Source organism: Triticum aestivum, chromosome 1B (assembly GCF_018294505.1).
Source record: "Triticum aestivum cultivar Chinese Spring chromosome 1B, IWGSC CS RefSeq v2.1, whole genome shotgun sequence".
In the NCBI taxonomy this organism is placed as follows: Eukaryota; Viridiplantae; Streptophyta; class Magnoliopsida; order Poales; family Poaceae; genus Triticum; species Triticum aestivum.
In genome coordinates, this window is record NC_057795.1 from 49,040,459 (window position 1) to 49,054,941 (window position 14,483).

The following is a 14,483-nucleotide window of genomic DNA, read 5'->3' on the forward strand; positions in this document are numbered from 1 at the left end:
ACATCACATGCAATCAAAATATGTGACATGATATGGCCATCATCATCTTGTGCTCATGATCTCCTTCACCGAAGTATCATCATGATCTTCATCATCACCGGCTTGACACCTTGATCTCCATCGTAGCATCGTTGTCGTCTCGCCAACTATTGCTTCTACGAATATCACTACCGCTTAGTGATAAAGTAAAGCAATTACATGGTGATTGCATTTCATACAATAAAGCAACAAACATATGGCTCCTACCAGTTGCTGATAACTTTGTTACAAAACATGATCATCTCATACAACAATTTATATCACATCATGTCTTGACCATGTCACATCACAACAAGCCCTGCAAAAACAAGTTAGACGTCCTCTACTTTGTTGTTGCAAGTTTTACGTGGCTGCTACAAGCTTCTAGCAAGAACCATTCTTACCTATGCATCAAAACCACAACGATTTTTTGTCAAGTGTGCTGTTTTAACCTTCAAAAAGGACCGGTCGTAGTCAAACTCGATTCAACTAAAGTTGGAGAAACAGACACCCGCCAGCTACCTGTGTGCAAAGCATGTTGGTAGAACCAGTCTCATGAACGCAGTCATGTAATGTTGGTCCGGGCCGCTTCATCCAACAATACCACCAAATCAAAGTAAGACGTTCGTGGTAAACAGTATGACTATTATCGCCCACAACTTTTTGTGTTCTACTCGTGCATATCATTTGCGCATAGGCTTGTCTCGGATCCCACTGAAGGGGAACATAGCATGCAATTTCAAAAAAATTCCTACGAACACTCAAGATCTATCTAGGAGATGCATAACAATGAGAGGGGAGAGTTTGTCCACGTACCCTCATAGACCAAAAGCGGAAGTGTTATGTTAATGCGGTTGATGTAGTCGAACGTCTTCACGATCCAACCGATCTAGCACCGAACGTACGACACCTCCGAGTTCAGCACACGTTCAGCTCGATGACGTCCCTCGAACTCTTGATCCAGCAGAGGGTCGAGGGAGAGTTTCGTTAGCACGATGGCGTGATGAAGGTGTTGGTGATGTGATCCGCGCAGGGCTTCGACGAAGCACTACGATGATACTATCGGAGGAGTAAACGGTGGAGGGGGGCACCGCAGACGGCTAAGACAATGTTGTGCCTTTTGGGTCCCTCCTTCCCCCGTATATAAAAGAGGGAGGAGGAGGCCTACCACTAGGGGCACGCCAAGGGAGGGGGAAGTCCTACTAGAACTCCACTCCTAGTAGGATTCGCCCCCCCCCCTCTTTTTTTCCCTTCTTATGGAGGTGGAAAGGGGGAAGGAGAGGGAGTAGGAGATGGAAAGGGGAGTGGCGCCCCTTTTCTCTAGTACAATTCGACCTCTTCCCATGTGGGGGGTGCACAAGCCCCTTGTGGGCTGGTTAGCCTCCATGCATGGCCCATATGGCCCACATCTTCCACCGGGAGGTTCCGGTAACCCGTCCGGTACTCCAGTTTCTACCCGATACACTCCGGAACCCTTCCTATGTCCGAATACCACCTTACAATATATCAATCTTTACCTCTCGACCATTTAGAGACTCCTCGTCATGTCCGTGATCTCATCCGGGACTCCGGACAAACTTTGGTCCCCAAAAACATAACTCATAATACAAGTTGTCATCGAACATTAAGCGTGCGGACCCTACTGGTTCGAGAACTATGTAGACATGATCGAGAGATATCTCTGATCACTAACCAATAGCGGAACCTGGATGCTCATATTGGTTCCTACATATTCTACGAAGATCCTTATCGGTCAAAACACATAACAACATACGCTGTTCTCTTTGTCATTGGTACACTACTAGGGAAGAGCCTAGCAGTAGCGCGCGTATTAGGTGTATTAGTAGCGCAGGGCACCACGCTACTGATACGATGCTACAACTAACATGTACCAGTAGCACGTGCTGACACACGCTACTGATATACATGGCTAGCAGCAGCTATCTTTAGCACAACGCGCTACTGCCAATATCTGCAGCGCTTTAATACAAGGCGCGCTACTGGTAAGGGCGCTCTGCTGCTACCTCTACTTCCCTCACTACTGTTAGTTTTATTAGTTTTTTCCTGCATATTTGTTTTGTATTTGAACAGGCTTTATACAATAATCATTAGCATATCATACACATACAAATGTAATCATAGCATCAAATCATGTCATCATCATAATCATCATCAACACAAAGTGGTCTCTTGTCATCATCTCGAAAATAGTGATACAAGTTCTTGCAACTACATCGGCATCCATCTAAGGAATGATATACGCGAGAAGTGCTATCACTATGAGTGAGAGCGGAACTATGCAGTACATGAGTTCGTATCCCTCTCTCACAATAGCGTGAACCTAAACTAACTACTGGCTGTCGCTCGGAAACTGTAAACCAGTACACCTAGGCCTGACACTCCGGCCACTCGTCGTATACTCCTACCGTATCACTTCTTCTCCATCGATGATCTATGCACCTGCATCATCACATGATTCGATGATATGCAAGATATATAGTTGAGCAATAGAAAGAGATAGACTTGGCAAAAATAGAAGCAACATATCATAAGCATAAATAACAAAGTTCATCGTACCCAAAATGCCCTAACTAGAGTGATCTTCGCTAGTCGAGGAGGACGGTTTAATTACATCACACATAAAGTTTCATCGTGCATAACTCAAAGTTCCGTCATACATAAAGTATGGACTAAACGGACACATTGTCATATATCAACAATCACAACATGTCGTGCCATCCATCCAAGTCAGGGAGATAGTACCCGAGCTTAGTGAAAGGCTTCAGGTCGAGACGCTGAGCATCTACGCGTGTTCGGATGTCTTCCCGCGACATTTGCCCTTCCTCGTAGAACAACCCTGTTTTTTCAACGACCTCCTTCATGATGATTTGGGCAAGTTCGCGCTGGATGTGATAGAACTCAGTTTGAAGCCGATGATCCTCGATATCTCCTACATTCCTTTCCCATTACAGAATATGGGCATCCCCATATGTAGGTGACATGCGAAGGTTCTGCTGATCCCGTATGTACTCCAGCATGTGGAGTAGGACATAGAATCCATCACTAAGAGTATCACTCGGTAGCTGGATGCAGCAGAAGTCGGTCTTATGGCTGAAGGCGGGCCTACCGTTCCTCTTCTTCTGGTCCTTGATCTCTCCACCCCGTACACCGTAGAGAAAGATAGCACTGTCGAGAACGGACTCGATGTGGGTGTAATCCTTTTTGTTCATGTTCTTCGACGAGTCCAAGTAAAGAGCATGGAAGTATCGGGGGTAAAGGATGATGAGGATGGCGCCCCTGTGGCTGCGCAAAATAAGTACACCTCAAATTAGTTAACCTCCACCGTACAAATGAATGATTGAAATCGAAGGAAGGATATCCACGTAGATGGCTTACATGGGATGATAAGGCACGAGAATCGTCTTCTTGTCCTTATTGGCGACCATAAAATCGACGATGTAGTCCCTGGCGTATTGACGGTGCTCTATGCAGACTACAAAGAAGCCCTCGTGCATCAAGTACGGGTCAGTGACAAGGTATCTGCTCAATCCCGATGATGTAATTCATGTAGAAGGCATAAAGGCGAACAAATGTAAAATCCAGCTTCTTCAAGTGAAACATGCCGAATATGTAATCGAATCAAAGGAAGAACTTCTCCGTGGGGAATGAGTCGACGTACAACCTTTTCCACGGCACGTTAACCACGTAGAGGGGGTATCCTTTATTTTCCGAGGCAATTAGGCTTTTCTTTCTCCGCAGCACATCGTCATGAAGTCTCCTTGGATCACCGTGTATGGCATGTACCGATGCCTCAGGTAGGATTGGTTCACTGGGGATATGGAATTTCACCGCACCAGGGACAGGTATACGGTCCTGAACCCGAGGCTGCGGAGGTGGCTGGATCATAGCAGCAGCTTTATTGTTGCCTTTCCTTGCTCTCTTCCGATGCTTATTTGGTGGAATAGTACGTTCAGGCTTCGAAGGTGGTAATTTAGGCACCGACTCATGACTCTCAAGCCCAGAGTACTCATACAGCTGAGCCATCGATCCTACGTCATCAATGGTGCCAATATTGAGATACTGTTGAGTGTCATCGTCATCCTCATCCTCATCTATGGCGATGTCATCAGTGACTAATTGAGCATCTTCCTCACCCAGTCCGCTATCACCCAGCACAACAGGCGATGCTAATTGGGTAATTGGGGTGCTGATGTTCATACCTTGCGGAGGCTGCATGGTCGTGGGTGTGCTCCCGGCCGCCTCCAGACGAAGTAGACTCTTTGGCCACAACAGGACCCACGTATTGCAATCACCAAGCCATCGCGGGGTCTCGTCGTCATCTGCCCCTAGTACTGGAGGGACCAAATTCTCGTGGCCTGGTTTGGCACTGGCAACGGAAACCTTGAAGACGTCAGGGGCGATCGGCCGGCTGTGGAACAACTATTCCTTCGGCTTCATTATCATCACCTTCCCCACGTCCACCTTCTGGCCATTCATGTCGTACAATATGGTGCACGGGGCGTAGGCAAGCTCATATTTGCGTATCTAAAGGCTTGGTGTGGAGTTTTGGGGCCTGCAAAGACATGTCTGCAATGTGAGACATCCAAAAGGCAACGGAAACGGGAGATTATACATTTATTGAAGAGGGCCGGTGTGACAGGTACCATGAGGACGTCGAGCTCAGCCAAAGACGAAGCACCACCGAGCACGTCCGAGATGGAGGACGGGCTGTTATGATCAGGTGCGGGAGCCGATGGAGGAGCAGGTGCATGTGCTAGTGCAGGTGCTGGTGCAACGCTAGTCGAGCTGCTCCCGAAGAATTCGGCAAGGGGAAAATCCGCTGCATCTTTTTCTGGATTTCGCCTGTTCCAACCGAAGATAGCCGGAACCAAGACTGTCAGCTCCCGTTTTACAGCAGCTACCGTTGTTGCAGCTGTCTTAGCTGAATTCTTCTCAACCGCAATCTCAACCTTCTTGTCGATGTTTTCCTCAGTAACCTTCGTCTTTCCTTTCTCCTCTCCGCGGTCTCACCATAGTACTTCTTCCACATGGTGCTGTCTCTGACACTGTGCACGCGTCCATACGACGGTCGAGTGTCCACCGGGAGATGTTTCAATATGTTCAACGCCTGGTTGAATGGGGTGTCCCACTTGGGCCTCGCCAACGCCTCAGAGGGCGAGTGGCTTTCGGCCGCAATCCTGTGCTGCTCTCTCTGCAAAAGGAACATCGTTTACAAATATGACTAAACGTGCAGTCGAATTGATCATAAACTAAAATTACTAGCAGTTTCATGAACTCCGTCGTCACCGGGTCCATCTCGAAAACCTTCTTGACAGGGTCCCAACGGTACCGGGATGTCAGGCTCCTGCGAGACGGTGAAATCCTCCAAGGGGTCTGGGATGCCCAGACTTTCGCGTTCCACGTCCTCCTTGGCCCATATGGACCTCTTCCCCGCGTAACCACGGCTTTCAAGATGGTGGCACCCCATGTTCCTCTTTTGAAGCCCCTTCATGTACTTCGACTTTTCTTTGGCATCTTCGGGATCGCAAGCCGCCTTGAATATTTGAAACTGCTCTTCCTTGATTGTCGGATTATCCTTTACAATCTCGGAGAAGGGTTCCTTTTTTTCGATGATCCTTGCTTTCACCCTTACTTTCTAGGCGGCCAACGCGTCGCTAAACTTGGTCATGGCGCGTTTGTTTATCTTCTTCATTGCCGGGTCTTTCTGTGGATCAGGATATTGGATTTCATCCCGGCCCAAGAACAAGAATATCTGGTGCAGCAGGGTTAGGAGGGAGTGCTTCATATTTGGTATCTTCATTAGTTTCTCATCATTGATGGTGGCGGACGCCCGTACGGTGCAACCTATTGGATTGTCGTAGTAGGTGCGCGCTTCCTCAGGCAGTTTTGGCTCAAAATTGTCATCGTCCACCTCTGTGGCCACTTGTCTAGTAGTGAGGAGCTGGTTTGGGCGTTGACATCTCCTCTTCGGTTTTGGTTCTATGGCTTTGCCAGCCTCGGTTCTAGTCTCGGTGCCGGTCTGGGTCTCAACGCCAGTCTCGACGCCGGTATCAATGTCGGTCTCGGATGTGATAGGCGGTGGGCCCAGCAACAACAAATGTTGATCATTGGCAAGGCTCAAATATTTGTCTGACACCATGTAGACATCGTCAGAATCACCAGAACCCTGTCCTTCATTGTTACTAGCCATGTTTCCTATGATTAAATCTAGTCAATTAATTCTAGACCTAATAAAATGAATAATGACATAAAAAGCCTATGTTTTGCAGGAATGTTGATTCCTTCCCGGTGCGGCAAATCTCGGGAACTTGATATGTCCTAGTTTGTAGCACAAGTCATCCCGAAATTCACAGAAAATTTCGGCATGACCTTTGCTAAAAAGTGGACAAATCAAGCACCTGAAATTTGCCGGAACGGAAATGAATCAACAATCCAGAAAAACTAGGCTACTCGGCTTCATTGCCTGGAAACAACAAAAGGCCACTTGGGCACAATAGAGGAATTTTCATGTATGAGGACCACTTCAATGTTTCACACTTCAAGAAAATCTACACAAATTTCAAATTATGAACCCTAGAACTCAATTCAAATTATGTCCTACTGCCCTAACCATACTTCCCTAGTACTTAAGCATCTACAAGTACTAACTAATTAGATGACCAGACATCTAAAAAACATCTAATTAACCTAGTTAGTAAACCAAATTAACCTAGCTAGTTCACTTAGTTACCTAACCTAGTTAGTTTACCTAAACTAACCTACCTAGTTCACTTAGTTAACCGAATGAAATAAATTCACCTAAGTTAATTAACCTAGAGGGAGGGGTGTGGGGCTTACAGAGAGGATGGATGATGAGGGAGCTGGGGCGACGAGGAGCGGACGAGGGTGGCAGGGGCGACGAGGGAGAAGGGGAGGCGACGGAGTAGGGGCTCCGGTGACGGCGATGGCAGCTCTGTCGGCAATGGGGAAGGGGCAACGAGCGAGCAGGGGCGGCGAGGAGCGGACGAGGGTGGCTCCGCGGGCGTGTGGCGATCGCGTGCGGCTCCGGTGGCGGCGATGGCGGCAACGGAGGCAGGCCGATGAGGGAGCGCAGGGGCGGCGAGGGAGAGGTTGGGATCTGGTGAGAAGATTGGGGAATTGGGGGAAGGAGGGACGCCCGCGAAGTGGTAAGTCAAACATAGTAGTAGCGGTTTTACAAAACACGCGCTATAGCTACTTAGCTATAGTGTTTTTGTCAGAAACGCGCTACAGCTATAGATAAGTTAGGCATAGCGCGTGTTGGGGGACCGCGCTATAGCTAAAGTAGCCACATCGCTTTCGTAGAAACGCGTTGCTGCTATTGCTTTCATTTTTTCTTTTTCTTTAATTATCCTTTTCTTTTTCCTTTCCTTTTTCCTTTCTTTTCCTTTTGTTAGTTGCAGCATTGTCGCCCTAAAACGCGCTGCTACTATGTTGTTAGCAGTAGCGCGGTCCTTAGAAGCGCGCTGCTACTATGCCAAGCCTGGCAGCAACCGTTCTGGTTGTCGTAGTAGCAGTGTGTTTTGTGGTGAACGCACTACTGCTATCTTTATGGTAGTAGCGCGATGCCCTGACACACGCTACTACTATGTAGCAGTAGCGCTTCGCTTTAACAAGCGCTACTGATAAGTGTCTGTGTATAAGCTTTTTCCTAGCAGTGGTATGTTACTTGCCCGAGATTCAATCGTCGGTATCTTCCTACCTAGTTCAATCTCATTACCGGCAAGTCTCTTTACTCATTTCATAATGCATCATCCCGTAACTAACTCATTAGTCACATTGCTTGCGAGGCTTATCGTGATGAGCATTACCGAGAGGGCCCAGAGATACCTCTCCGATACATGGAGTGACAAATCCTAATCTCGATCTATGCCAACTCAACAATCACCTTTTGAGACACCTGTAGAGCATCTTTATAATCTCCCATTACGTTGTGATGTTTGATGACACACAAGGTGTTCCTCCGGTATTTTGGAGTTGCATAATCTTATAGTCAGAGGAACATGTATAAGTCATGAAGAAAACAATACCAATAAAACTTAACGATCATTATGCTAAGCTAACGAATGTGTCTTGTCCATCACATCATTCTCTGATCCCGTTCTCCAAATGACAACACATGTCTATGGTCAGGAAACATAACCATCTTTGATTAACGAGCTAGTCAAGTAGAGGCATACTAGGGACACTTTGTTTTGTCTATGTATTCACACATGTATCAAGTTTCCGGTTAATACAATTCTAGCATGAATAATAAACATTTATCGTGAACAAGGAAATATAAATAACAACTTTATCATTGCCTCTAGGGCATATTTCCTTAAATGGAATGATGAGTTGATCATGCAGTTTTACTCTACAGCACACTTTTACCCTGATGGTAAAATTGTTTCGATGACTGAGGTTACTAGGTACCAATCTTCTACTGCTGGGTGGGCAAAGATGATTAATGCCCCAGAAGAGCATGAGGAGGACACTGATGTGTATGCGAAGCTAAGAAAAGGACATGAATCTATGGCACACATGTACAAGGAGATTTCAGATGCTGCCTTGGAAACTCATAAGTTTGGATCAGTTTACTATCTGCTGTCAGGTTTGCCAACAATTAACACAATCCTCAAACACACTTTGCTGCCCAAGTCTAGAGATGACCGAATGATTAGAGGGCACTCAATAAATTTGCTGCATATGTTTGATGTGCCTGAGAAATTCAAGGTGATGTCCTCTATAGTTGAGACTATCAAAACGACTCCTGCAGACCAAAAGAGATCATGTGGCTATGCTATAGATATTCAGATGCTCATCAACTCCAAGATGGGTGAGAGCATGTATCTCTTGGATAAGGAACATCTTCCCCTGCTGCCTGAGTTTGAAGACAACATAGTTGTCATGGATCCATCACATCCCACGCCTGTACAAGCTCAGGAGAAGAAGGAAAAAGCAAAAGCAGAGAAGGCAGCCAAGACACCAAGTGTTGAAGAGGCCTCCTAGATATTTCTGAAGTCCAAGCAAGATCAACTTGGTTATCTCATTCAAGCTACTTTGAGGATTGATAAAATATTGGCCACCCTGACTCAAGATCAAGAGAGTCTTGACAGGATAATTGAGACAAAAATTCATGACTTAGTTGTGAAGGTCACATAAATACAATCAACTGTGGAGAAGATTCAAGAAGAGCTTGAAGAAAGGGATGAGGGACATACAACATATGCTTTTCAGCAAGTCCCAAGGGGGCCAAGGTCATCAGCTATGCCAGTTGTTACTAATCCCAGACCTAAAGTGTCAGCACCTGCAGCTACAGCTTCAGTTGCTCCTCCAGTTGCAACTCCACCAGCTCCTCAGACTTCTTCGGATGCATTCGTTACAGGACTCCTCTCCACGCCACATTCGCACTCTAGAGCTCCTGGAGATCATTCTTAGAGATCCACGTAGCACTATGCATTTTCAAGCTTTTTGGTAACTTGTTACCAAAGGGGGAGAAAGTGTATATATCATAGGCTGAGAGAGAGAGAGAGAGAGAGAGACAGTGATTCGATTTTATTTGTCTCTCTTGCTACTATTTTCTTTGCTTGTTTGGGTGATACAATTTTGATGCTTGTGTGTGAGATACTTATATGATCATATGTTTGATCATATCATACTTTAATGTTTGTGCTTAATGATGATATTCTATCTCTCATGTATGATCATTCATATCTTGTCTTGGTGAAGAGTGCATATTTCATATTCTATCATTTTAGGCGCTGCATCAAGATGTATGTGACATGGAAGAGTGACCCATGATCCTAATTGATTGTGCAATTGCATTCAAAAACAAATCTTAAATAATGCACAAATTTAGGGGGAGCTCTTGCTTATCACATACTTCTCAAAGTGACGATGTACTTAATTTATATTATATGTCGAAGCTTTGATCTATATGTTGTCATCAATTACCAAAATGGGGGAGATCGAAAGTGCAACTAATCCCCGGGTGGTTTTGGTAATTCATAACAACATATAGCTCATTGAACTAATATTCTTCAAGATCAATGTTTCAGAAAGTTCAATGGTTGGCATGGCATGGACTAGAGATGTGGACCCCTCAAAATGCTAAGGACACATATTGGCCAAAAGCTCAAGACTCTACATTTTCATTTTAGTGATCTAAGACCACATTGAGTCCATAGGAAAAGACAATACAATTAAAAGGGGATGAGGTGCTTCTTAATGGCTTGCTTGCTCAAAATGCTTAGTGATATGCTCTAAAGTCAAACTCGGCCCCACCGATTTGATCTTACCGATAGGGATCTCGGTCTCACCGAAATGGGATGCAAACTCTTTGTTTCCCTTCATAATGTTTCGGTCTAACCGAGATGAGCGATTGGTCCAACCGAGTTCGTAGTGCAAACTCTCTGTTTCCTTTTTGTAACATTTTGGTCTCCCCGAAATGAGCGATCGGTCCCACCGAGTTTGCGTGACCAAGTCTATGTTTGCTTATTACTAAACCGGTCTCACCGAGTTCATGTGATCGGTCTCACCAAGATGAGGTTTAGCCTTAACCCTAGCGCATCGGTCTCACCGAGTTGATATTGTCGGTCCCACCAAAAAGCCTAACGTTCACATTTTGAACCAAGTCGATCTCACCGAGCTTCACTATTCAGTCCCACCGAGTTTGGTAAATTGTGTTTAACGGTTAGATTTTGTGTGGAGGCTATATATACCCCTCCACCCCCTTCTACATTTGAGAGAGAGCCATCAGAACGTGCCTACACTTCCACTACTCATTTTTGAGAGATAACCACCTACTCATGTGTTGACGCCAAGACATTCCAATCCAACCACAAGAATCTTGATCTGTAGCCTTACCCAAATTGCTTTCCACTCAAATCATCTTTTCACCATAGCCAAATCTCTCTCTGTGTGTGAGAGAGAGTTGAGTGTTGGGGAGACTATCATTTGAAGCACAAGAGCAAGGAGTTCATCATCAACACACCATCTATTACCTTTTGGAGAGTGGTGTCTCCTAGATTGGTTAGGTGTCACTAGGGAGCCTCCGTCAAGATTGTGGAGTTGAACCAAGGAGTTTGTAAGGGCAAGGAGATCACCTACTTCGTGAAGATCTACCCAAGTGAGGCAAGTCCTTCATGGGCGATGGCCATGGTGGGATACACAAGATTGCTTCTTCGTGGACCCTTCATGGGCGGATCCCTCCCTGGACTCATGCAACCTTTACCCTTCGTGGGTTGAAATCTCCATGAACATGGATGTACGATAGCACCACCTATTGTAACCACACCAAAAATCTCTGTGTCTACATTGCGTTTGCTCCCTCCAAACTCCTCCCATTTACCTTCATATGCAATGATTTACATTCTGCTGCTATACTCTTAAAATTGCATGTGTAGGTTGATTGCTTGACTTGTGCCAAGTTTCTAAAATGTGCCAAGACTTAATTGGGAAAAGGCTAGATTTTTATTTGGTCAAGTAGTTTAATCACCCCCTCTAGACATACTTTCGGTCCTACATTAGTTTACAAAGGGAGTACCTGCCCAGAGACAACTTTTATGACATCTATAAGTACTATATATTGTAATGTAGTCTATTTAAAAAGAAACCTTGATTAACTAATGAAGCATCACTGGTGCATATACTCCATCCATGTAAAAGAGAAATATTCGCCGGCCGGCTTCCTACTAGTAGAAAAGGGCCCATTTGTCCCAGTTCATAAAGCCCATTCGTCCCGGTTCCCTAACCGAGACTTAAGGGTCGGTACTTCCTACTCTTTGTCAGAGTAGTCCCGCTCACAGGTCGTGTGGCGGATGAACTCACAAATGTAGTATCCACAGTAATTATTCCCGGATTCCTACCACAACCACTTTACAAAAAATAGAGGTTAATCAAACTGATAAGCAAGCATGCTAAATGGTATTGATGAAACTACCTAGAATCAATGGGACATGCACGGAATTAGCTAGTAGTACTTACTTTCGGGTGTTTAAATCTCAGCTCCATCGGCAGTCCCGGAGCTTGTGCGGTGAACTTTTTCCAAACCCTGCAAGACAAAGAAAACAATTACTTGATATCAGGAAATGAACAAAGTTTCCGATATGGTGCGATAATGATCGATTGAACTTACTTATCGAGAATTTTACTCATGGCCACATACTCCTCGGGATCTTTTTGTCTCGAGTCTATGACGGTTACTAGTCCCTTCTCAAGCTTAATCTCTAGCAGAATAAAGTGGAAGCTGCGCACACATGCATAACTCATCAGTTACATTACTATAACCTCGAGTAATAAGGAAATCCGAATGTGCACAAGACAGTAACACTCACTTGAATTCATAAGAAAAGAGTATTGTATCTTTATTTTGATTTCGAAGTAACGATCGTAGCAAGTTGGCCTCGGTTTGTTTGGCATCATGTTTAACATTCCATTCATCTACGAGATTTGTGTTAATGAACCCAATATCACCGATTTGTCTTTTCTTGCATTCAGCGATCTTCAATCTGCATAATATAGTGAGGATAATTATATATACGTGCAATGAAAGAGTTGAGCTATATATAGAGACTTAATTACAGAAGTAGTACTTACAGGCAGTAGCAAGTGATGATTACTTTGTCGAGGGCCTTTTGATTGAAAAACTAGAAGAACTCCTCATATCAAACAGACAATAGATCAATTCCAACAAGGTTGTGCTCCTCTTTAACTCTTAGCGTCAAAGTATCCTTCTTAGACTTGCTGCAGATGTCCATGTACCAATCATGGAATCTTCGCATCATTGTTGTTAGAGGAGGATGACGAGGTTTGACGAGAGGCTTCCCGTGCCGATATTTGAATACGTCCACCTCCATTGTATCAAAATGTGCATCGTCAGGCAGGTAATCTCCAGGATTGGTACCGGGCAACATCCCCGGATGATTAGCGACGATGTCGCTAGACACCTTGAGCGGGGGGCACGATTGCTTCGCTTGTTCGCCGAGCTGGGGAATTGTTTTCCCACTTCTTCGTTCTGCTAAGCTTGGATCACTGGAAGTACTTACCGACCGCTTCACGTCCATATATGTCCTTTCAATAATGCGGTCATAGTTGGTTTGCGGCGGAGACGCTGGTGTTCGCTTCAGGGCATCCAAAGTGCGCTTCGCTTTCACCAAATCTAGCTTCTCCTCTAGAGGTGGATGTTTCTTAGCTCTTACTGCTTCAAAGAAGTCGTTTACTTCTCCTTGAACGACCTGCTCGTTTTCCTCCACGGTCATCTCATATGGTAACTTCTCTACAGGCTTAAAAGAAGGATCGAATCCATATTAACTCCCGCCTCTGGCTGTACTGCTAGACGCCGGAGCAGCCGGATCGGCTGCCGTTGTCTTCTTTTGTTGCTTACGAGGCGGAGACGAAGGAGGCGGAGTGCTACGACGCGCCGGAGCAGCCAGAACGGTGGCGTCTGTGTTCCTCCGTTGCTTACGAGGTGAAGGAGGAGGTGGGCTGATCGTATGTGCCGGAGCAGGCAGAGAAGGAGGCGGAGTACTGCCACCCTCACGTGCCGGAGTAGGAGGCGGAGTGCCCTGATCACTTGCTGGAAAAGGAGGAGGAGGCGTAGTGCCCAGCTGACTCGCTGGAGGAGGAGGAGGCGGAGGTGTGAAGTTCAGAAGCTTGATGTGCTCCTTCCCCTATAGAGATGGAGTCTTCAGAGCAAGACCCAGCTGAGTCTCCCCTTCACCTGTAGGGTGGCCAAGCTGGAGCTCCTCAAATCCCTCTGTTATTTCATCCACCATCACAACAGCATAGCCTTGTGGAATTGGAAGGCAGTAAAAAGTTGCATCAGGTTGAGGAGGGAACACAGAGCCGACAGCTGCCTTGACTTTGAGGTTCTTCCATTGCGTCATAAGCTGGCACTAGTGTGAATCTGTGATAGCATCCATGGGGTAGCAAGGACCCGTGAAGTCAGGCTGCTGAACAAGCTCGGTGGAAGCCACACTGCTTCTCCGCTGAGAAGGCGGGGTAGCTTCTGGGGTAGCTTGGGTAGAATCTCGCTGGTTCTCAACAGCTTGTCATTCCTCTACCTTTCGTACCCTTGCCTGAAGATGCTGCAGTTTGCTCAGCTCCACTTTCCTCCTCCTCTCTTCAGTTTTGTAACCGCCTACGTTGGGAAACCCAACCTTCCATGCAACAGAGCCTGGCGTGCCTCGTGTTCGTCCAGGGTGCTCAGGATTCCCAAGGGCCTTTGTGAGCTCGTCGTTCTCTCTGTCGATAACGAACGTCCCTTCCTGCGCTGCCTTGATTGCTGCCTGAAGCTTCGTGATGGGTGTTGCAAGTTGCTCGTCCGTCCAAATGCACTTCCCTGTTTCAGGGTCCAAAGTTCCCCCAACCCCGAAGAACCAAGTCCTTGAATGGTCTGGCCAGTGCAATGTCTCTGGTTCGACCCCTTTAGCAATCAAGTCACT